Raw genomic sequence first — 26,704 nt, 5'->3', positions numbered from 1 at the left:
AAGAAAGAAAGAACGAAAGAAAGAAAGAAAGAAAGAAAGAAAGAAAGAAAGAAAGAAAGAAAGAAAGAAAGAAAGAAAGAAAGAAAGAAAGAAAGAGCGGGCCTGGAGAGATGGTTCAGTGGTTAAGAGTACTGCATGCTTTTGCAGAGAGTCCAAGTTCAGTTTCCAACAGCCACAGTGCAGCTCACAACTCTCTGTAACTCTCGTTCTAGCAGATTCAGTGCTCTCTTCTGACCACTGTGGGCATTGCATGAATGTGGTGTCCTTACATAGTTAGGCAAAACACTCCCACACATGAAGTAAAAACAAATTAATTCTCAAAAGGAGAAAGGAAGGCTGGGGAAACGACTCAGTAGTCAAGAGGACGGGCTGTTCTTACAGAGGGCCTGAACTTAGTTGTTAGCAAGAACATGATAGCCCACAGCCACCTTTACTTCTAGTTCTAGTTCTAGCATATTTTAATGCCCTCTTCTAGCCTATGCAGGCATCACATTATATATTTTATATATACACACATGTAAAGGTGAAACACGTATCATATAAAATAAAAATAAGGAATTTAATATTTAAGAAAAAAGATGAGTAGATTAAGCCCCTTCTTTGACATTCAGACTGTCTAAATACTGTGACAGTATCTGACAGAACACCTTAAAGAGAGGAATTACTTATTCAAGTTCACAGTTTCAGACATTTCAGTCTGTGGTCCTTTACTGTGATGATGATGGTCATGGTAACTTTAGCAGAGCATCATGGTTTTTGAGCACATAGTAGAGGTTGTTGACATTAAGGTAGTAGGAAGGAAAGAGACAGAGAAGGCTATGGTAAGAGAGACCCACTAAAGCCATGCCCTGTGGCCTATCTTCAGGTCATCTCTCATCCTAAACTTTCTAGAACTTCTCCAAATAGCTATGAAGCTGGGGATGAAGCCTTCACAATTGGAAACGTTCAGTGAATTACTTCCTCTTTAAATCATATCATTTTCTTTTATATACTAAGTTCCTGTCATATTGTTACTGTGCTCACTGTTCACTACTATGGGGACAAATTGATTCCTCCTCATGGGCACCTTTGGCAGATCACCCACTGTGCCAGCACCATTAATCAAGAATTCTGTCTCTGCAGCAACATGTCACAGACAGGCATGGTGACCTCTTCTCCCTTTCCTTTAACAGAACACCAGTGAAAACTTCCCTTGGCTTTAGTCAAACAGTCCTATCAGGGACCAGTACAGGAACATTCCAAGAAAACTGCAGAACTAAACCTAGAATTAACTTTCAAAAAGATATTTCAGGCTAAAAAATAACCATGTGTAATTATTGTATAGACACAACTTTCTTTTAATACATTTAATTTAAAAATGAAAGCTTTATTTTCCACAATTCTTGAAGAGTATGCAGATCTTGAACCATTTAGGGCTGTTTGCATTCACTGTCAAAATTTGACTGGAAGTGGATGGACTCTGACAATAGCTAAGGGACTGGGAAGTCCATGAAAAGCATGACTGCTTTTGTAAAAGAGAACCTGTGACTTACAGTCAAATGCATCTCAGCTAGGAAACCCAGGCAGAGATGAGCAATTATACCAGAAAGGGCTAGGGCTGCCAGCTACCCAGGCTTTAATTACTCAGAGACGAAATAATTTCCCCTCAGGCCTAGCTTTTGAATTGCTCTGTTACCTTTTTCGAGTACAATGGGGAAGAATTGTATGCTATAGACATCAGCTTTCCTGGTATCTGTCACTGTGTCCTGCTGGTGCCTACAGGGCAGTTTCAGGGTCAAGCAAATCTGTGACTCCTTGGGTTCTGATGACTGAGACTACAGAGCTTAGAAACCAGAAAGCCTTTGCCTTCCATTGCACTTCAGGCTGACTCAGTTTGTATCATGTTATCTGTAGAGAAGTCTGAGTATGTCATAGATTGGATTTTAATTAGAAAAACAAAATCAGAGGAGAGGGAGTGAGCCCACGCTCAGGGCTTTATGGGAAACACTTGCTCTTCCACATCTGTTTGGCTTCTGTGCCACAAACAGCACATCTTCATATGTTTTAATCAAACATGATTTAGGGAGAATGCGAATAGATGAACCTGTGTGAATGAATTCTTCCAGAGCATTAGTAAGTCTAATGTAGCTCCTGGCATTAAAACTTGTCTCAAAAGTCTTTACTGGCACATGCTTTCAGCAGCAGCTACTATTATTAATATTACTGACCAAAAATTCATAGTAAGTGGCTTGTATTGTAGGGATACTTGAACTAATCTTGTGAAAATGTATGCACAGTACAACCCTTGGAGATCACAGTCTGTTCCAGTCTTTTCTTCCCTCCTTCCATTTCCTTCTTTCCCCTCCTTTCTTTTCTCCTTTCTTTACATATCTATTTTTCATTTTTCTTCCATACATCTTTTCTCTTGCATGATTCTTCCCTTCATTTTTCCTCCCCTTTCTTCTACCCCACATCTGCTTCCTCTCCATCTATTTTTTCTCCCCCTTTCCTTCCTGCTATTAAAACCTAGAACTAGTACTGCTTAGGTCACAGTCACCTACAGCTGTGTATCTCTCCTTCCTTATAGATGATTATATATATAGACTACTGGCAGTACAGTCCATGTGATGGATACATATTAATTTAAGGGGTCCCTCCTCCCACTTATTACACATTCTCAAATTATAAAATTCTTCCTTTAAATACAAAACCTCCTCTCTTACCATTGTCATACAGGAATCAGAGACAGCCGAGCAACACTAACAACAGGCTTGTTCTGTGAACTATACATAAACCATGTCTAGAACCCCTTCCCTCACTCTGCCATATGAGCCAGAATTCTTTGGAGCCCCTGCCATTCTTTGGAGCCCCTGCCATGCTACTGTCTGTCTGTCTGTCTATCTGTCTGTCTGTTTGTAGTGTTGGTAACTCTTCTAATAGCAATCTCTAACTCCAAAGGACAACCTGCCTCAGTGTCTGTTGTCAACCCCTAACATGAAGCCTCTCACCTCCTTCCCTCTCCTATCCTCTCTTTTTCTTCCATTCTCTGTGTGTTTGAGACAGGTATTGCTTTGTAGCACAGGCAGACCTGGAGCTTTTGTTCTTCTTGACAGCTGAGTGCTGTGTGCTCATCCATGCCTTTTTCATCTCATGTTTGTTGTAGGTGCTGTATTGCTGCCTTTCCTTCCTGGTGTCTGAGAGAATAGAGTCCATGTGCTGAATGAACTTAATGGCCCTGAGTCTAACACCGTGCTGTACCTTCTGGAACAGCTCTTTTCCATACATTCAATCACTCTAACAGATTTTCTCTTTTGATTGAAACCATATTTTCTGCACACAACCTGTTTCATACCTTTCTAATTGTGCCTGCAAACAAGGAGAAAGCTGGGTGTAGTCGTATATACATGTAATCCTTGCACTTTGGAGGTGAAGGCAGTAGGATCAAGAATGTGAGGTCATGTGTGGCTATGCAGTGAATTCCAGGTCAGCCTGAGCTATAGGAGACCTTGTCTACAAAAGCAAGTCAATCAAACAAAAGAGAAGTGGGACTTGGTTCTTCTCTATAATCCCAGCACTCAGGATGCTCAAGTTAGAGGTTGTGAATCTAAGGCCAACTTGAGCTAGAAAGTGAGATCTTGCTTTCTGAAACAAAACATAAATGAAAGCAGTAACACCATCATCATCAACAAAAAGAACAACAACAGAGAGAACGCTTCCATGGAAGAAATGTGTATTATTCTCTCATGGTGCTAAAAAATATTCCCAAGCAGTTGGGTGTGATGGTTCATGAGCCTGAAGAAGGAGAATTGAAAGGTCGAGAGCAAGATCCCACCCTATCTGAGAAACTATTGGCAGTGATGGATGCTGGGGGAAAGAATTGTGGGTAATGAGCACTAATATGTTACTCATGTTCCAGTGGATGGCCCCATACCCATGTATGCGGGGGCAGCAATGATTGGATTCGATGAGTTATTTAGAAAAATGAAGAAGACATGAAGTTGTGGTGGGAGCATATTGAGTGGGATGCTCTGAGGGAGTTGGGAAGGTAACTAGGGTGGACTGGATCAAAATGTATTATATAGGCTTATGAATTTCTCAGAGAATAAATAAAAATTGTATGTAAAAGAGGAATAAAATAAACACTAAAAAAGAGCAAGGCATCTCATGCAATAGTAGAGAACTTGCCTCTAAACTGGGTTCAATCTCCATCAAAGAGATCCAGATCCCTTCACAGGATTAGGTTTGTGAATACTCTGCTTCTGTCAGGAAATGCCTGATTTTGTTCATGTAGCTCTGTAGTGAAAGATGATCGTAGTTCTCATGAGAGAGCATTAGCACTCTGCTCTTCAAAGGAGCTTACATGCTTTTTGGCAGAATATCTTGATTTGGCATCAGAGAGAACCATGGATGTAGTTTCCTAGCAACGTGCTTTCAATTATAATGAGGTTAAGTAACTTTGTCCAGAATCTACACTATTTCAAGAACTGACACACCTGGCTAGGATTAACCAAAATCCATTAACTTGAAAAGCCCTGTAAGTTAGGGTTGTCTTCTTAGGTGCAAACAAGTATCAGGCTTTAAAGACTAAATGGTACTGAGGCTTTGAGCCTTGGCTATGCTTGAAACCCTCTCTGTGGTATATTGTGGGGGCTTTTTCTTCATCATAGTCCATCTGCTTGTGTCTACTCCCTCTGCACATATTTACTGAGTGATGAATCTCATGCTAAACATCTCTGACTTCTTACAGCACAGTCGGGGCATGCCTGTGAGGCCCTGGGTTCTATCTCTAGCACTACAAGACAGATGAACAGGTAATCAATCAACCATACAAAAACAAGCATGAACAGTTCACAAAGATGAACTTCAAATTACTCAAATTTGTCTTTCACATCCCTGCCTGTTTCTAAATCTCAGTGATATCATGTTTTCCTATGAAAGATACCTCTCAGCTTGCTAAAGCTAAGTGCCACAGGAGGTCAAAGGAGATAGGTAGAATGGGAGGGTTCTTGTAGACCACCTTGACCATGTAACCTTTTGTGCCTTAGAACACATGTCTCTGCAAATAGAGGAGGAAGGTTCTCCCTTTTCCCCACCAAGCTGTCTGCCTGATGTGAGTGTTTGGTGTGTCTAAGCAGAGTGGTTTCCAGCTTGTTTTTTTTTTTTTTCTAACAACCCCAGTACCAGTTCCCTGTGTGAGAATGGAGAGAGGACAGTACCCACACCATTTGATGACATGAAATTAGGATTATTACTTGATAATTTTCTAATTTCACTAATTAAGGAATAATCTTTGTTATTATTGCAAGGGATAGAAGTCAGCTTCTGGAAAACCATGAGACAAGTAAGTCACTGAACCACATGCCTATATGACTTTCTCCTTCTTCTCCTTCTCTTCCTCCCTCTCCTCTTCTCCCACTCTTCTTCTTTCTCTCTCCCCCTCCTTTTCTTCTTCTCTTTGAAGCAAAATCTCACTGCCAGCTTGGAACTCTCTATGTATACCAGGATCATCTGCCTGTAACTTATACTGACCCACCTGTCTCTTCCTCCTGAAATTAGAGGCATGTGACACCACAGCATATATATATATATATATATATATATAATTTTTCCAGTGATGGCCAACTAGGCCATCTTTTGATACATATGCAGCTAGAGTCAAGAGCTCCGGGGTACTGGTTAGTTCATAATGTTGCACCCACAGGGTTGCAGATCCCTTTAGCTCCTTGGATACTTTCTCTAGCTCCTCCATTGGGGGCCCTGTGATCCATCCAATAGCTGACTGTGAGCATCCACTTCTGTGTTTGCTAGGCCTCGGTCTAGTCTCACAAGAGACAGCTATATCAGGGTCCTTTCTATATAACAATATTTCATGTGTTTTACAAATCCAGCATGACTTCTTAATCATTAGAAAGTTTAGAGAAACTGAAATAATATACACTTATATTGCTTATTTTTTCCAATCTTGCTTGTTCCATATCTCAGATTAGGCTCAAATTTTGTTTTCCTACCTTGTCCTGTTATGTGCTGGGATTGTAGATGTCTGCCAACATGTTTAGCTCTAAAAGGTAATAGTTAATATTGATGAATAATATTTATTATTCATATATTATATACAAAATACAAATACATAGAATCTATTTTTTCTGTATTTCTACAATGTCTATTTTTCCTTAGCACCAGAGATGAAACCAGGGCCTTATGCTAGCTGAATGCTTAGCTGCTGAACTACACCCCATTCTTCTACATAGTATCTTTGAGGCATGAAAAATGGTTTGGAAAACAAGTCTCCTTTTTAATTAACTGAATTTATTTATATTGTGTGTGTGTGGGGGGGGTAATGGAAGTCAGAAGACAACTTTTATGAGTCTGAGCTGTCCTTCTGCCATGTGGGATGCAGGCATCAAATTAGAATTTAGGTCTTGTTATCAAATTAGACTTTACCTACTAAACTATTAAGCCGGACCCCATTATTTTTTCTTTTGAGATATCAGGCTGGCTTCAAATTTAGCATGTAGCCAAGGACACTCTTTATCTCCAGATATCCTTCCCATCTCTCAAATTTTGGGATTACAGTGAATCAATACATTCACTCTGCATATATCTTAGAATAAATTCATCCCTTGATACACAAATGTATACTCTCCAAATGCACAAATATGTAGACTCCTAACACAGTGTTTTAAATTTTGATAAGGCTTATATAAGCTAGCCTATATACCTATGTTTGTAGTCTGAAGCTTTAAATCCATGAATACATTATGTCCCTCATTTATTTTAGATCTATTTAAATATTCTATAAACTCAGTGTTAGGTTTTACACACACACATACACACACACACACACACACACAATCCTGGAATTACCCCCATTAACATCATATATAAAATAAAGTAATATATAACAATTTATGAATATGGAGACATATAATGATCTCTGAAGATAGTCTAAAAAGATTTTGTTCAATTCTTTTAATTACATAAACTCTATGCTCCAGTGTCTTTGGTGCAGGAAGGTGCTCTGGATGCTACTAAAACAGAAATGTAAACACCAAGCCAGCCACAAACCCTTTGATCTACAATGGTATAATACTTGCAAGGTATGATAGGGCAATGGTAGAATAAAGGTTGTAGGAATAACCAACTAATGACTGATTGTACTTAAAGCCCACTCCACAAAATGAGACCCAAACCTAACCATGCTTGGTTGACTAAGAACTAGAGACTAAATAGCACAGGAACCTAGGGTAAAACCAAATAATACTCGTCTACAAAAACAGTAGTGATTAGTGATAAGATGACTCTTAATGAGTCATTTGATTGTCCTAGATCAGTGCTGCACTCAGCCACTGTGAGAGAAGCTTCTTCCAAAGCAAACTGGAATAACTATAAAGATCTACAGCTAGACACTACACAGAGACTGGGAGACCTTGGAACACTCAGTTCTAAATTCAATGTCTCCATCAAATTCTTCTCCTCAGAGCTCAGGTAACCCCATGCAAGAAGTAAAAAGAGTGTAAGAGCTAGAGAAGATGAAGGACTCCAAGAAAAAAAATGGCCCTCTAAATCAACATGAGCAAAGCTCATATGAGCTCACAGAGACTGCAGTAGCATATATAGGCCTTGCAGGCATGGGTTTGTACCAGGTCCTTTACATATACATTATAGCCTCTAGTTTAGTGATTTTACAGGATTCCTATGTGTGTGAATGAGTGGGCCTCTGCTTCTTGTTCCTTCTCTTGAGCTCTTTTCCTTCTGTTGGTTTGTCTTATCCCATTTCAATGTGATAGTTGCTGTTTTAACTTGTTATATTTTATTTTCTTATATTTTAATATTATCTCCTAGAGGCTAATTCTTTTCTAATGAGAGACAAAAGGGAGTAGATCTGTATAGGAGGGAAGGTAGGGAGGAACTGAGGAGAAAAATGTAATCTGATATATGAGAAAAGAATTGATTTTCCATAAAAGGAAAAAAGAAAATACCAAAAAAATTTAGGTGAAACATGACAAAGGAAGAGACCCTTTGCCTACATTTAGCTTTTACACATGTTCACACAGGTGAGTGTGCCCACATATACATGTTCTTACAGGCTAGTGTTCTCCCATACACTTGTGCTCACAAGAGAGCATACCCCCCAACATGTACACACACATGTGAGTATACCCACACATGCACTTATGCTCTAGTGAGTTCTCCCCTTCCAATATGTGCTCACCAGAGAGTGCAACTTTAATTTTTCTACTTTTAATGATGGTTCTTAAATGCTTTAACCTTCCTCTATTTCACCACCCATAAGAGGTAGTAGAAAAGAAAGAACACGGGAGACATGGAACTGTTTAGAAATGGTTCTTTGAAGCAACTCCCATTCTGCATTGTCAGGAAATCAGCTCACAGGTCAACAGCATCAGCTTGATCTGCTTGCAAATATTTCACAAATATACCAGCAGTCCAGTTTGGTGTGGCACAACCTAGTAGAGACAGCCAGGCCTCAGCCAAATTGATATGAGTCAGCAGGAGGGACCAGGGCCAAAAGGAACACAAGGAAAATTTTTTGGTTGTGCCAGTCTCAGAAGCACTGCACAGCTAGCTCTACTGGCAAGCAAGCCAAGCCTAGCCAAGCCTAGCAAAGCTCCTGTCACTGTCTATTGCATCCTATTTATACTCCCTACAAGCATCACATGTTCTCCATGGGTCTCGCCTCATCATGTGTCTTGCTTCAGCACATGAGTCTGTCTTAGCAAAATTCCACAGGAGTCTGTCTCTGCTGATATCACTCTGCTAATAAACTGAACTCTGCAGCAGTGGTAAAAAGATGTAACATACCACCACAAGTTTTTTGGGCATTTCTCTTTGTGGAGTACTGACGAAAGGAGCTCATCAACACCATGTAAGACGAATCAATACCTGAATGTCTTTAGTGAAGAATCCTTTATCATTTGTCTTTTCATGTGCTTGCTTCAGCAGGACATCCTTTCATCTGTGTCTGCTTCAGCAAATTGTTCTTTCGCTAGTCTGCCTTAGCCTTTCATTTGTGTCTGCTTCACTGCAACATTCCTTCACCTGTCTGCTTTAGCAAAACATCTTTTCACTTGTGTCCACTTCAGAAAAACACGCCTTCACGTGTTTGCTCCAGCAAAACACCATCCAACACAACTGACTTTCCAAAGAACCCTTAAGTTTCCACTTCAGGAGAGCGTTATCCCCAACATGCACACCCACAAGTGTACCCATGTTCTCAGTGGTGAGTGTTCTTACACATACACATGCACGCACACATACATACACGTGAGTGTATCCATCCATACACAGATACACACTGATATACCATATACACAAGTATAAATTATATTACATGCACTTACTACATAATATAGAAGTAACCTATTTTGCTAAATAATTTTTTTATTAATTTTACAAATTTCTGTAAGATTTTTACAGACTTCTTACCCAGGTAATCATTAGGGTAGTGACTAATAATGGTCTACCATTTTTTCTTCATTTTATTTATGGCAAATGGATAATAGTTCCTTCCTTCTATAAATGTAACTATTCTTACTTGTATTTTCTAATTTTATAAAATCACTTAAGTGTGGAGAATAAAAAGACTTAGCCTTAGAACTCATTTTTGTGTATTTTGGAAATGTCCCAAACTTGGTTTTTTTCTGAGCTAAGCAATTTATTCAGCCCTATAAATTTAATGGTCTGTATTAGCCACTTTTATTATATACATGATATTTATTATATTTTTCTTTTATTTTACCACATCTATTGCATTGTTATTGCTTACAAAGATTACTGTTACTAAGACTATAAATATTTCTACAGCAGTTTGTTCTTTAGTTTCAGATTTCTGGATAGGTGATAGTGGTGGGCAGGAAGAAGTTCTTCTCATGCACGCTTGTTGACTGGGGCATGATCCCCAGAAATCCATAGTGTGAGGAGAGGAACATCCCCTGAAAGTTGGTGTAATCTCTTAGGAAAAATTTAAAAAGTAATTGAAAAACTATGTGTAGTGATGGGGACCTTGTAATGTCAGCAATGGAAGGTAGAGGCCGGAGGCTCACATTTAGCATCCTTGGCTAAATAGTTCCTGGCTAGCTGTGCTACATAAGACTTTCTTAAACAATCAAGTAAATTATGGGCTGATTGTACTGCTTCATTAGTAGAGTTTTTGCCTAATATTAGTAAGGCTCTGAGTTCAATTCCCAACAAACAATCCAAGTAGTTGTGCATGCCTGTACGCTCAGCACTTGGGAGGTAGAAGCAGGAGGATCAGATGTTTAAGGTCATCCAAACTGACCCAGAGAATTAGAGACTAAACTAATTTGTGCCAGACCCTGTCTCAAAAACAAACAAAAGTAGTTGACAGATGTTAAACCCAATTCACCTACACTCATTGTGGGACTTTTAACTGTCCATGTTAATGAAGCAGCATGTTCATTCTGTTATTTATTCAGTTACTTACTGTGTATGTGCTGAAACAGAATCCAGAGTTCGTCCCAAGCTACAAAGTGTCACCAGCCCCACCCTAGCCCAGTAGAGATTCCTTATTATATCCTTAAGGAGGCATAGCCACATTAGCAGGATATCAGAGTCTAACACAGTTTGCATGTGAGATGCATACTCTCGGTGCTTTCTTTGGTTGGCTTTTTAGAAATAAGCTGTAGCCACACAGCTTCCTGACAAAAATAGAATTAGAAGTCTCATTCAAAAGCTAAGTCACAGGGCTGAACAGATGACTGCGCAACTAAGAACATGTACAGCTTTAACAGAGGACCTGAGTTTGGTTTCCAGCACTCAGGTCAAGTAACTTGCAACTACTTGTAATTCCAGTTCCATAGGATTTGACACCCTATTTGACCACTGCAGATATGATCTGATAAGATAGAGGAAATAATTTCAGCTCTGTTGTATTAAGAAGCAAGGGCAGCCAGTATTGTGATACACGCTTTAAATTCCAGTACTTGGGAGGCAGATGTAGGCAGATCTCTGAGTTTGAGACTAGCTTGGTCTACATAATAAAACCCTGTCTAGGAAATAAAAAGGAGAGCAAAAATTAGTGAAATTGAAATGAAAGAACATAGAATTCATCAAACAAAAATTTGACTCTTTAAAAAGACTGACAAACTCATAGCCAACAAGCAAAAATAGAAACCCAAAATCCATAAATTTAGAGGTAAAAATATTTCTTAAACAATCCATAAGATAGAAAACAATGGAAAACGAAGAGGGAATCCTATAAAACCAGAACTACCATGGTATCAGAACCAAATAAGGAAATAGCAACAACCAGAGAACTACAGACTGACTTCTATAAAAATCTAGACACAAAAATTATCAACAACATTCTCACAAAACAAGTCAGAGAACACATTAAGGTCATTACCATTGTCAATTTGGTTTCATCAGAGGTACAAAGAGGTAATTCAATGCATGTAAGGAAGTAAACATGAGACGTTGTTACAAATCGTAACATCAAGTTTGGGGATGGAACAGACATAAATTATCCTCCAGAAACGAGCTAGAGAAAAACCATTGGGCCATGATCAAGCCTTGGGAAGAGGAGAATTATAGACATTATGAAAACATTATAAGAGACAGCCTACGATTAGAGAAATGGCTCAGTGATGAAGAATACTTGTTACTCTTCCAGGTTTAATTTCTAACACTCACATGGTGGGTCATGACTGTAACTTGTGTTGTAGGGCATACTCCACTCTCTTCTGGCCTGTGAGGCATCAGCATACATGTGGCACATAGACTAGACATACATGCAAGCAAAACATCCATATATATAAAATAAAAATAAATAAATATTTTTAAAAGACAAAGAAAAATGATAATGTAAAAGAGATAGCCACTTCAGGCACCATGAGGTGAGAAGTAGGGCAGGGCACATCAGATTTTCAGAGAAAAAAGTCATGTAAGCACAAGGCATATTCTAGCTTTAATATCTTTCAGGTGCTGTTAGTTCAAACTGCAGGGAGAATGACCTGATTTCTACAGGTCTTAGATGTGATATCTGAGTATACAGCATCCTAAAGAAGCAGGCACATAAACATTTTTAGCCTTTTTGTTTTACATTAAAAACAAGGAGGGGAGGAGGAGGAGGAAGAGAAGGAGGAGGAGGAAGAGAAGGAGGAGGAGGAGGAAGAGAAGGAGGAGGAGAAAAGAGAGGGGCTTGGAGAGATGGCCCAGCAGTTAAGAGCACTGACTGCTCTACCAGAGATTCTGAGTTCAATTTCCAGCACCCACATGGTGGCTCACAACCATCTGTAATGGGACCTGATGCCCTCTTCTGGTGTGTCTGCAGAGAGTGACAGTGTATTCAAATTCAATAAATAAATAAATAAATAAACAAACAAACAAACATAAATAAATCTTAGCAAAAAAAAAGAGAGAGAGAGAAAAAAAAAAGAAACAAAGGAATGAATTTATAGGAAAGGAGCCATGAATGATACAGACCTTAAAGTCAAGTCTGCTCTTTTTAGGTTGACTCAGAGCATAGTAGTATTGGGATGGAGCCTCCAAATCCCATAGTGGGTAGTCAGGTGTTGGTGGCTGGGTTTTAAGGCTGATATTTAGGTTTTATAAATCCAGAAGATGTCCACATACGTCCAGGTAGTATGGATAAGGTCGTCACTGGTGGGACTACAGAAGGTCATACAGACTAAAGAATTAAAACAATCATTTAAGGAATAACCAAAGGTATGGATCAATAGCAGAAAGGTAGGAGGTAAGTTTGAAATGTGCATCAAATTTCTTAAGAACAGAGTGATGAGCTGGGCATGATGGTTTCATCCTTTCATCCTAGAATGGGTAGACAGAGGCAGGCAGATATCTGTGAGTTCAGGGAAGCTAGGGTCACACAGCCAGGCACACACACACACACACACACACACACACACACACACACACACACACACACAAAGATGAAATAAACGGAACTGTCCATGACAGAACAGACATCTTGAGGTGCTATTTTTGTATGTTGAAGATAAATTAGGAAAAGTAGTAGAGAAGGCATCAGGGAGGAAAGATTCCTGTAGAGTCATTTTATATACCCATTGAGTTAATTCCACTAAGCAGTTTGGGAGTTCCTATCACAAATCATATTCAGAGGCAAGTGATTGATGGCCGTGTTAAAATATTTTTATTTTTAAAATTTATAATATTAAAATTAGTTTAATAATAATATTTATTTTTAATTATGCATATCGGTAAGTACTCATGAGTGCAGGTGCCCATGGAGGCCAGAGGCATCAGATCCCATGGAGCTAGAGTTACAGGTCTTTGTGTACCCCCTCACATGGGTGCTGGGATCTGAACTCAGGTTCATCTAAGAAGAACACTATGTGGTCTTAACTGCTGATCCATCTCTCCAGCTTGGTACTGGTTATTTAAAAGGCTAAAATAGCTCAAGGTAATTTGCGGTTTGTACCCAAAACATCCTAACTCTCTATACTTGCTAGAGTTTTAACAATGTAGGAACAATTTGTTGAATTTTCAACACAGATGGTAGCTTCTTTTTTTCGCCCCCCCCAAGACAGGGTTTCTCTGTATAGCCCTGGCTGTCCTGGCTGTCACTTTGTAGACCAGGCTGGCCTCGAACTCAGAAATCCGCCTGCCTCTGCCTCCCGAGTGCTGGGATTAAAGGCGTGTGCCACCATGCCTGGCAGATGGTAGCTTCTTTGGGGATCCTCAGTCCATATTTTCCTGTTGGTCAAACATCAGACTTTGTGCATGTGGTATGTATAGCCTCATGGCTCATGTGCCTAGAAGCTTATTCTAGATCTTATAACGATAAAACTGAGATGTTAGGAAAGTGCATTGTCAGAGAGATCTGATAACCAAACCATTAAGGGAAAAATTTCTGGATCATATTAATTTACTAGCCACTGTGTTCTGTTGCACCCACCTCCTCCGGCAAGGAAAACACACCACGGTCGAATTCTTCTCAATAGCTTTATTGCATTCTATTGCAGGAATGCCTCGATGCTACGGGAACCCTGGGAACCCAGGGAGGACTGCTTATATATACCCCAGCACTGGGGAGGGCTATGTGTCCTCCTGGGATTGGTTGGCCTGTCGACACTTCATTAGCATGCACCTGCTCAGGAGGGGTTGGTGCCAGATTTGGGCTAGCCTGTGCAGTGGTGTTGTTTATGGCCACAGTGTACCGGAAACGGGCACCATCTTTTAGGCATCTGCTGCCTACAGTGTTCTGCTTTGTTTTTGTTGTTGCTGTTTTATGTACTACTTTTGCAATAATATTTGCAGGTGATACTTTAAAATTAAAATAACCAAGAAATTAAAATGAGCAAGAATGTAGAATGTCTTATAAAGGTAAGATAGCAGATGAGGGAGACATTATTTTAATTTAGAAGAGTTGATTTAAGCTTTTGCATATCCCTTGTTCTAGAAAATGGAGTTAAAGTTAGAAGTAGTAATTTATCTGATTGGGCCAATTGTTTTAAGTAATCCAGGAAGATGGGTATACAAAAGTTTAAAATTAAACACTTTAAAGTAAGGATTTAATATTAAAGTAAGTGTATAATATACACTTAAAATCACTTAAAAAGATTAAAGACAGAAACCTTAAAGGATGCAGCAAAGACTTTTGATCACATCCAACATCTCTTCATAATGAAAGTCCAGAATAAATTAGGAATAGAAGCAGCATATATCAATATAACAGGTGATAGATGTACAGCAAACCAAAAAAAAAAAAAAAAAAAAAAAAAAAAACCAAAACACTATTGGGGAAATCACAGAGCATTTAATCTAAGATCAGGGTGCTTATATTTAATGCTCAGAAAGAAGCCAGTTTTCTTACTTACTTGTAGACCACATGGTACTACACCTAAAAGACTGTTCAAATTCTCTTTTTAAAAAGATTTTATTTATTTATTATATGTAAGTACACTGTAGCTGTCTTCAGATCTCATTATGGGTGGTTGTAAGACACCATGTGGTTTCTGGGATTTGAACTCAGGACCTCTGGAAGAGCAGTCAGTGCTCTTATCTGCTGAGCCATCTCACCAGCCCCAACTGTTCAAATTCTTAAGGTCCCAGTTTCAAGGAGAGACCTTGCCTCAAAGGAACAGGTGGGAAGTGACAGAAAAGGATACCTGGTGCCCTCTTCTGGTCTCCATGCTTCTATATAGGCTCATTTGCTAGCATCCTCCCCAACCCCATACACATATGCACACATCACACACAAATATACACACATACATACAACTCACACACAAGAAACTAAGTAAATCTTTTCAAAAAGAAAGGAAATGAAGGTAAAAGCTTATCAGACTTACTGTTTCAGGGGGGGCTTAGTCCACCACAGCAGCACGTGGCAGCAGGAACAAGAGAGAACGAGTATGTGAACTGAAAGTTGGACACGTTTTAAGTACTCAAAGCTCATTCCCAGTTATGTACAAGTTATGTACTTTGTACACCACCTTGTCAACCTCTCTGAAAAGCATTGTCACCCAAGGACTAAGTGCTCAAACACCGGAACTTGTGGGGGCTACTCTCATTAAAAACCACAACAATATCCTATTAAGTCTAATTAGTGGTGCCCATACATAAGAATTTGGGGTGTCAGCCACTGGGACACGAACAACCCGTCAATAGCTGCACCCTTCCCCAAAGCAAAGTGATTCTCCCAACCTCAGCATCTGTCTATCAGTCTGTCTGTAAGATATGAGGGGGATTGTTGTTGGAAGCCTCTCCTACCTCTATGCTGAAATTTTAACTATCGTGTGTGCCCTCCCCAAGCCTTGAGTTGGCTAAACAAGCCTCCTCACACGCTGGAGCCAGGAGTCTGGCTTTGCTATAACTTGCATCTTCCTGCCAGAGAACTGAGAGCTGCCCAACTTCTGAGCTGCTGAAGAGCCTACTTTGCAACTCAGTCCTGCTGAAACTAGCTGAAACAAAACCCAGCCAAAACAAAGGGATAGGTCCTTGGGTTTCCCCCGTATATATTCAGTGCCGCACATTAAAGATTGAGCCTTGATCAGAGACCTTTGTCTTGGCTCATTATTTCTCTTGCCCCCTTTCTCATCCCATCCCAGATGTCCTTTCAGGAACTCAGTAACCCATGGCTGCTGGCAGCTACAATCATGGTCCTGTGAAGTGCCCTGACCTGCAGGACTTAAAACAACAGGGTTCTCGAGGGAAGGAAGCTACAACAATAAATTTTGGGTTCAGAAGACTCAAAGGAAAGAGGAAAGATAAAAATACTGCTCAAGTCTCGTTTATTCTTGGGATGTGGAGGGCTTTTAAAGATGAAAACTGCAAACGGTATTTGCTCAGGTACACAGGCCAAACCTGTGGTGTCCCCATTGTAAAAAGGTCTGGAAAGGAGTGCCCTCATTGTAAAGGGAACGGAGTGCCCTCATTGTAAAGGGAAAAGAATGCCCTCATTGTAAAATGTCCCAATTATGGAATGGAAGCAAGATAGTGGAAGACGCAAAAGAGTGTTAGATGATGGCCCAGGGACATTCCACGGGCTTTTCAGGCCCCAACAGTGAAGGTCTTAGGCAGGTACAGGTTCTGTGAGGTTATGTATATAACAGCTGTGTTGTGTCCAGAGGACAGAACTTCACAGCACTCCTCCCGACCTGCCTCTTCCTCAGTGTTCTATGAGCTTGGTGGGGTTTGATAGATGTGCTCTACAAAACATCTTAGTCTCAGCATTGTTGAGTCAGCATTATTCATACCAGTTGAGTCTGTGTATTAGCCAGGACACTGCTCAAAAAAAAAGCTTCTCTGGTCAAGCTGAGAGAAGCACTGATCTACAGATATGAACATAAATATTTGGAGGAGAGTTTAACAGCATAACAGTTTAGCACATCTGTGAGGTAACTTCATCCCTACACAGTGCCAGCTTTTAACTCCTCACTGCACCAGAGCAGTAGCTCTCTTCTTCTTTATTAAATGTGCTCATTGATATTTTTAAAGATATAGTTGGCACAAAAATTACATAGTTGTGGCATAAGTGATTTTTCAATACATTTATAGACTATGTGATGATCAAGATCAAGTAAATTTGAATTTCTCCATCTAGTCCATGTTTCCTCTCTTCAGTCACTGCTTACTGAATATTGCTTACATCATTCTGTGTCAGAGTCCATTAGTCAGACCTATCAGTACTTTCCAGCCTTGTAAGTATCCTTAGTACTTGAAGAATTTAAAAAATGACACCCAAAATATAACATCAAAGTCTGACCCGAGACAGGCTTTTTTTTTTAATGAAGGAAGGGTTTATTTTGGGTCACAGTTTGAGGGTATAATCCACCACAGCAGAAAAGGAATGGAGGCAGAAGAATACCGGAATGCAAAGAGAGATTCATTCTTCAGCTCATTACTGCATTTTTCTCCCCCCCCTTTTTTTTTCAGTCCTGGTCAGCAGCCCATGGAGTGGTATTGCCCATATTTAGAGTATTTCTTTCACCTGCCTAAATTAGGGTTTCCATTGCTATGAAGAGACGACACTATGACCAAGGCAATTCTTATAAAAGACAACATTTAATTAGAGCCAGCTTACACGTTCAGAGGTTCAGTACCATTATCATCAAGGTGGGAAACATGGTGCCAAGCAAGGAGCTCAGAGTTCTATATCTTAATTCATCTGCAGCCAGGAGAGGACTGTTTTCCATGCAGCTAGAAGGAGGGTCTCAAAGCCCATTCCCATAGTGACACTTACCACAAGGCCACACCTACGCCAACAAGGCCACCTCCTAATAGTGCCACTGTGTGGGAGAGCATATTCAAACCACCACACCACCTCAATTAACATAAGCTAGAAAGTCTCTCACAGGCGTGTCCAAAGGCTGAGACTAGACTCAAAGAATTACAACATTTTATCTTCAAAACCGGTATCTGGTTTTTTTGTAGAAAAAATTAAGATGGCTGGGCATGGTGGCGCATGCCTTTAATCTCAGCACTAGGGAAACAAAGGCAGGCAGATAGAACTCTGAAGCAAGCCTGGTCCACATGGTTCCAGACCAGCCAGGACTGCATAGTGAGAACCTGTGTAAAATAAAAAATAATAATGATTATGATACAATAATGAAAATAATAATAGAGTTTAAAAATGTATTTGATAGTGTCTATAAATACTTACTGGCAAATGTTCATTGTGTAAAAAATAAAATTGCCATGGTCTCATGGTTCATCATAAAGTTTACCATGAATGGGCCTGATTCTATTTGTTTGTGTTTATGTGTTTGTTTGCTTTTTACCTTAGACAGACTGGTGATAGTGGGGGTGGGATGGTGATGGTGTCTTGTTATGAAGTTCAGGATGGCCTTCAACTTAAACATTTCTCTGCCCAAGACTCTTGATTAGTGGGACTGCAGGACTGCAAATACATGCCCGTGTCTTCCCACCACCCCTTCACCCATTTCCTGGGACTCTACCCTGAACCTCACACATGAGCTAAGCAAGTGCTCTCCCACTGAGCTAGAGTTTCAACCCTGACTCCTATGGTTTGTGATCAGTTTAAATGGTTCAGTTGGCATGACATGGTTATAGTAATAATATTTGAAAGGTTTTAAACAATGATCAAACAAATGTGAACACTACATGGGCTGTGCTTTGTGACCTTGGAAATAGAAAATGGGAAGCCCTGGCGACACTCACTTCTTGCCTGGGCCCAGGTTGGTGAAGACACTACGTCCAGCTGTTCATTAGTGTTGATGAGCCAGAGACAGACATCAGCACTGATAGGCAGCAGGCTCCCCAGGGGTTTAGATGCCCTGCAGCTACCTTTCTGAGATGACTTTATAAGATCATACACTGCTGCCTCGAGCACCAGGATTGAATTCTCAGAAATACTCATTTCAAGTTTAGAGATGGGGAACCAATATGATTTCGCTCTTGCTAAACCCTTGTTAGAAATGAAAGAAATCCTTTCTATCCCTTTTATCAGCAAAGGTGTGAACATTATTTCAAATGCCAGTTCTTTGCCTCAGCACTTGAACATATTCATTACAGCATCTTTATGTTCTTCAGGTATGAATCTTAGGGTGATTATCTGGTGTATGGTTGGCAATGGCCAAATGTTTATATAAAGTAATAACATACAAGGAATACTGATATTAATATTAAAAATAATACTCTTGTGGGTATGCTTTGCTATGGGGTCACATACTTGGGTACATGATTTCTGTAGAAAATAAACTTAAAGCAAAATTTGTCATGCACCTAAAGTGGATTTTTGTTTCATAGGATTTTAATGTTCAATAACAATGTAATTAATACAAAATACCCATGTGATTATGAGTTACATTTATTTCATTTTTGGTAATAAACAATAATAACAGGAAAAGGTGTACAAAGAAGTCTTTTGCTTCATTGCACTGAATAAAAATATATGCATGAGAAAGGGCGAATGAACACTGTGACATGGTTCTTCGTCAGTGTGGTGACCGAGTGGTAGAGGCCTTACACGTGAGAGTGTGTGAAGGCAAATGTATACATAATATGTGTATAGGTCCAACTACATGCATGCATACTGAGTGCCTCTCCGGATAGGCTCCTCTTACTTAATTTTCTATTTGGAGCAGTATTCATATTATATTGGGGTAGGGAGTCCCTGAAGTTGTCATGGCTCGCCGTGAAATGATCCCAGAAGAGGTAAGAAGGAAAACTCAACTTAAGTACACATAGTTGGGCCACATCAAACTTCAGGAGTTTGATGCTGATTGGTTTATTGCTAGCATATTTAAACACAGTAAAATTTGGAAAGAAGTTTCCAGGCAACAGTCATTTCAATTCCAGGTGCACAATAAAGTTTGAGGCTTGGCTACACAGACACTCCTTTATAAAGTGCCTGTGATCACGAAAGTGGAGTCTATAGTTAAAAGGCCTAGAGTATAATGTGGTCTCTGACAGAGATAGGATAGAAGGTAGCTATAAAGTACACCAAGCTATTAAGTAAATGTGACATCTCCCTTAAGGATGGATTCTATTAACTGAGAGCTAAAAAAATGATCTAGAGAAGGAGAGTCTGGGATAAGCATTCTGGGGGATTTGGGTGATGTTTGGCTTTATAGACAGCAAAGACCACCAGGCTGATAACAGCATCCACTCCCAGCTTTCTGGGTGGGAAGCAGGTATTTCTTCCTTTTAGGAGACAACCCTGCATGATTCCGTGGAAAGAGAATCTCTTGTGTATTGTATGGATACATCTTCTGTCAATTAAAAAACCTATGGCCTCTAGAAAAGGGTAGAAGGTGGAACATCTGGTGGGTAGAAAGGATTCTGGGATAGAGCCAGGTATGGAAGGATTCTCTCCAAGACATGAGAGAAGACAGACACATGGAACCTGAGCAGAGGTAACTAGCCAATTGACGGAACTTAGGTTAGAATAAGTGCAGTATTAAGTTATAGGCTAGTTGGAGAACATGCCTCAATATAAGGCCTTTTAACTTTACATGGTCCAATCAAGAAAATTACTTATAGGTTTGTTTTAGATATAATGCATTTTGTATCTTCAGTTTTCTATATAACAGATATAGTCAAGTCATTCTCTCCTTAACTCATTGAAAGAAAAAAAAGAGACTAATTTGCCATGAAGTGAACTTGGTTAGTTTACATCAGTCAATATAATCTTTGTTAGTTTTTATTAGTTATCAATCAAGACAATGCCAAACAGACTTTCTAGCAGGTCAGTCCTATGGATGCATTTTCTCAATTAAGATTTCTTCCTATTAGATGAGTCAAATTGGCATAAAACTAAATATCACATTTGGATTAAAATATTATTAATCTTGATAGTATGGTGTTATGGTACTGTTTTAGCTCTTTATGTCCTAACCTGGATGTACCATTCTTGATATCAGCCCATGTCTTATGAGCTCAGACTTCCTGGAGCTGTAAGCCTCCCCTGTTGTGGTTTAGATGAAAGCTCCCATCCTTGTCTAGTACTTGATCTTGCTGCACTTTGTACTTGCTTGTCCTGGACTTGACTTAGACTGTTTCTTGTCTTAGTCTTTGCAGTGCCATCTGTAAAAATAAATAAATAAATAAATAAATAAATAAATAAATAAATAAAAGCATTAGAAGATAGATGTATTAATTCCGTCGGAGAATTAAAGGGCTGACTAATCACATCCAAATGGCAATGATGGAAACTCAATCTTAGTATTGGGAATAAAGTTAATGTCACTGGGCAGAGACCTGCTTCCTCAGAGAAACACCAGCTCTGGATTTTTACCAGTTTGAATCAAGCTCCTCAGATGATCTGGGATAACCTCCCTTGCCTTAGTCAAGTGACTGTGGATGGCAATCATAGCTGCAGAGCACTTAAATGAAGGTGTAATAACAGAGCCATGACTTTACCATGTTGATATGTAAAGCTATCTGTGCCAGCCCTCATGAGTTTTGATGAGGCAATATCCATGTGGGATTCTTTGAAAGTGTGGTCACTAATAAAGTTCAACAGGAGTGTGTTGGCTTATTTTATTTTGTCACTTGACAGAAGCTGAAATCACCTGAGAAGAAGAAATCTCAATTGAAAAAAAAAAAAAGGAGAAAACATTCAATGAATTTACCTATAGGCAATGCTGTGGGGGGGAGGGGAGATTTTCTTGATTAATTATTGATCTGGGGGGAAACAGCTTGCTGTAAGCTATGCCACTCCTGAATGGGTGCCCCTGGGTTGTATAAGAAAGCAGACTGAATATGTTATGAGGACCAAGCCAGTAAGCAGCACTCCTCTATAACCTCTGCCTCAGTTTCTGCCTCTAGGTTCCTGTCTGGAGTTCTTGCCTTGGCTTTCACTGATGATGACCTACAATATATGAGCCAAATAAAGTCCCTGAATTGCTCTTGGTCACAGTGTTTTGTCAGCAATAGAAACAAAACTAAGAAAATGAATAATAGGGCTGGAGAGATGGCTCAGTGGTTAAGAGCACTGACTGTTCTTCCAGAGGTCCTGAGTTCAATTCCTAGCACATGATGGCTCACAACCATCTGTAATGCTATCCAATGTCCTCTTCTGGTGTGTCTGAGAACAGCTACAATTCACTCATATAAATAAAGTAAGTGAATCTTTAATAAAAAGAAAGAAAATTAATAATAATAATAATAATAATAAGCATTTTTCAAAGCAGGGTTAGTACTACATGCAAACTTTGCCTTAAGTCATATGGAAGAGCCTGACAGTCAATGCAAGGAGAAACAATATTGTTTTCTCAAACTTTATATAAACTTCTTAAAATGCAAAACATATTTAATCAATCCTAATTTCAAAGTTATTAGATAATTCTAAAAGCCTGCTGGTCTAAAGAACAAAGTGGGGAAGGAAGGGGGAGGTAAGATGTTTCTCTCTCTCTCTCTCTCTCTCTCTCTCCCACTCAACATCAAATTTTAAACTGTGTACTGGTAGCCTCTATTTCTCTTTTTGCGTCTGTGGTTAGAATCTCATGGATTCCTGGAAACCCCAGACCTTGCCGATCGTGTCTCTGCGTCTAGTGCTGCTAATAGAGGACAGAATGTTGCAGCTCTATGCAAGCCCTATCCGAAGGTCAGCAGATGGTCTTCCTCTTTCCCCTCCTCAGTCCTTCCTAACCTCTCTTCTGCTTTCCTCTACCCTTATCTTCTGTCTTTTCCCAGTCATTGTCTTTGTACTCCAATTAATTCTGTGTTGCCAGATGTTTTTCAGTGCCCTTTTATGCCCTGCTTCTGGGTGCTCTCCTCTCCACAGACTGGAATGTGTGGCTGTTACTGTTGAGACCTTGCATTCCACACCCCCATGCTTTCCCCTGCACAATGCCTTCTGAATCAGGCACTCAACGAATGTTTGTGCAATGAACTTGCAACAGAGGTGGCCTCAGTGACTGGCACTTCTGAAGCCTGAGTGGTGGCAGAGATAGGAGAAGACCACAAATTAAATTTACAAATACTCTTCTGTGGAAAATGAACAAGAAGTTTAAGCTATAACTACTCTTCCTGGGTAATTAAACGGAACACAAGATAATAATAGCACAAAATGCAATCACATTTTAATAGATTCTGGAAATTAAACAGGCTTTCTGACAATACATCTTAAATATTCCCGTGGCCCACATTAGAGAATCGTAATTCCTGGTGCCTTGAAATCACCCAGTCCTTTGAATTATACTGAAGTGATTACCATAAAGCCTGAAAATACTTTGATTGGTATTAAAAAATCAAATGTGGTTCTTCTTAAACACCAGATGCCAGATTTAATCCCACTTACCATGCTTGTACGTTATCCTGGCAGAGGACACAGGAAAAAATTATTTCAGCACAGTAAATTGCATCATTGACTCTGTTTCTCTTGGCCTCAAAGTCCAAAGGGGATGTTTATCCCAGATAGGCATCTGCATGTGGAGTAAAAGGGGAGCCAAACAAGAAGGAGACTCTAAAGAGTCAGAGAGTCTGAACATATGGCTCCAAAGAAGAAGGCATTATCTCAAGATAGGTCACTGCAAACAACCCAGAGAGTTGACTGTGATAGAGTTGAAACTTTTAAAAAGTTTTTGTTGCTGGGGTCGGAACCCAGAGCCTTGGACATGTTAAGCCAATGTCCTACCACTTAGCTACATCCAGACATGAGCCCTATATTCTTGACAGATCTTGAAAGCCTGCAGTGATGGTTAATATTCCTGGAGGACAGCTTTTGCCAATATGTATCAGAGAATTTATGTTCAAAGGGACAAGAATGCCATTTCTAGCTCAGTGATCTAAACCTAGATATTATGATTAGAGAGAAAACAGTACTTCAAATAGAAACTTGGTGATTATTAAAAAACTAATTTATAATAATATATCTAAATAGAGAGTGTAAAGAATGACTGAAGCTATAAGTTGATTTTTTTTATCAAAGGGATTTTTGTTTTGTTTAAGTTTTGAGATAAGGCATTGTATTAGCAAAGGCTGCTTTTAAACTTACTTAGTAGTTAAAAGTCACCTTGAACTTGTTTTCCACTCATGTCACTAATTTTCAAGTGCTGGCATTTACAGGTGTGTGCCATTACACCCATCTTCAATAGCAATGTTGATTGCCAGTGAATCAAAATGAGACAAATGAAACCATCAGTCAGACACAACACTTGTGACCTTTGGAATACATCTCTTTTATGACTTTTTAGTCAGCCGTCTGTCACTGTGACAAGATACCTGATGTAATATAAGGAAGATTGGTGTGCCTTGGCTCACTGTTTCAGAGGTTTTAGGCCATGGTTCCTTGGCCCTGTAGCTTTGGGTTGGGATAGCATAATATGTCATGGAAGGAGTGCATGGTGGAGAAGGGATATTCAACACATGGTATCCAAGAAGTACATAAAGAGATAGGAAAATGCCAGAATCCCAATATCCTATTGAAGGGCCTTTCTCAAATAGTCTGACTTTCTTCTCTTTGTATTTATGCCCTAAAGCTTCTTCTACCCCTCAAGATCTCCATAGGCTGGGACCTTGATTTCAACAACAGGGCCTTTGGAAATATTCATGAACCACACTGTAACTCATGCTATGCATAATTTTTCTTTAGAGTGGTGACTATTACACTGTAGAAGTATCTGTTGTGATTGTTAATAGAATTTATTTACTGGACTTATGTTAGTAGCAGAAAGGTCCTTGTGCTCACAGATAGCACTAGAGAAACCAGGAATGTTAAACATTTAGGCTGGTCTTTTCAAAGAAAAATATGTAGAAAGTATGGGGAGAGATGACTGAAATAGGTAGTCATTTAAGGGTGATATGGAAACTTGGTGTAGTGAAGACTTCCTGGAACCTATGAGGTTGATCCTAGCAAGGACTCATAGTAATGGAAGATATGGAGACTTAACCAACCATCTTTTGTAGGCAGCCTAGGCTCACAGTGGTAAAACTGAGATACCAAACCAGCCACAAAATCTATAACCTACAACCAGCCCTGCCTGCAAGATATTCTAGGGCAATGATGGCTCAGAGCTTGTAGGAATCACCAACCAATGACTAGTCTAATCTGAGGTTTACACCATGAGAGGGAACCCATGCCTAGGTGTCCAGGACCAGGAAGCTGGATGGCTCAGAGACCTAGGCTAGAATAGAATCAAACATGATTAACAGCAGCAACAACAAAAAGTCAATAAAGTGATTCCTAGTTTATTCTATTATACACATAGATTGGTATCTAGTCCAGTCATCATTAGAGAGTTATCCTCTAGTAGCTGATAGGGGTAGATGCAAGACCTACAGCCAAACATTAGGTAGAGCTTGAAGAACTATGCAGAATATGGGGAGGAAAGACTGTTGGAGCCAGAGGGGTTGAAGACACCAGGAAAATGTCCCACAGAATCAACCAAGCAGGGCTCATATAAGAGACTAAAGCAGTAACCACAGAGCCTGCATGGGTCTGCACCAGGCCTTGTGCATACATACTGTGGTTCTTTAGCTTGGGCTTTTTGTTGGACTCCTAACAATGGGAATGAGGGTGTCTCTGACTCTTTTGCTTGCTTATGGGACCTATTTCTTCTTACTGGGTTGCGTCATTCAGCCTCCATATGTACGGGGCGCCGGTCATGGGAAAATAAAAGGGGTGGGAGAGATGACCCACGTTCCTCCAGAGCTCCAGGGCTCTGGGTGGGCAGATGCAGAAGCCTGCCACAGGACCCCACAGAACCGCCGTGGGATGGGCTTCAGCAGTGTTAGGCCACCGAACTCTGCTCCATGGGGTGGGGAAGGCACAGTCTCTGCTCTGACTCTCAGGTACCACAGACCACTGGGTACTGGCGGGGAGAGTCAGCTTTGGGGACTCTGGGCCTCATGGAGTCCAGAGATGACAGGTTCTTAGTCTCAGACATCCCAGATGTCACAGAAAAGCTGAGAACAAAGTGGGGGCCCTGGGACAGCTCAGCCCCCGGGGGCCGAAGGAGGAAGGGGCATGGGGGAAGGCACTGGGTGGTTTGGGGGAAACAGAGTCTGGATAGCTCAGGCTGCTAGCTTGATGGGCTGCTTGAGTTGGCTGGCAGCCGTGGCTAGAGCATAAGAAGGCCTTTTGGTGGCCAGAGGTTAGAGGAGTGGCTTGTTAGAAGGAAACTGCTCCATTGCAATGGATCCTGATGAGAAGAGATGGTCCATGGTTTCAAGCTGTTTATTGTAGAAAGACAGAGAGGGAGAAGAGTAGAGAAGTAGAGGGCAGCCATGTCCACGTGGAGAGACGGGAGAGGAGGCAGAAAGAAGGAGAATGAAAGGTGAGAGTAAGAACAAGAGCTTAAGAGAGAGAGAAGAGACAAGAGAGAGAGGAGGGGCCAAGTAGCCCCTTTTATAGTGGGCTGAGCTACCTTGTTGTTGCCAGGTAACTGTGAGGAGGAGCATAACTGGCTATTGCCAGGTAACTGTGGGAGTGGAGTCCAGACAGCCTACATGACTGATGGTCACAGAATTATGGCACTGGTCCTTGCGTCAGGAGCTTATGTCTGGGAGCATGGCAAACGGGCCTTCCGTTCCTTGCAGATTAATCCGTTGGGTCTCCACGGGTTGAACCTAGCTAGACCATGCCTTTCATGATCCCACAGATATGGGGATTTTTGATAGTCTTTTTAATATTATTATTTTTTTTTTTCGGTTTTTTTTTCAAGACAGGGTTTCTCTGTGTAGCCCTGGCTGTCCTGGCACTCACTTTATTATTGGGTATTTATTTCATTTACATTTTCAATGCTATCCCAAAAGTCCCCTACACCCTCCCACACCCACCCCCCCACCCACCCACTCC

This window comes from Mus caroli, chromosome 1, assembly GCF_900094665.2.
Source record: "Mus caroli chromosome 1, CAROLI_EIJ_v1.1, whole genome shotgun sequence".
Taxonomy (NCBI): Eukaryota; Metazoa; Chordata; class Mammalia; order Rodentia; family Muridae; genus Mus; species Mus caroli.
This window is presented reverse-complemented; position numbering follows the sequence as displayed.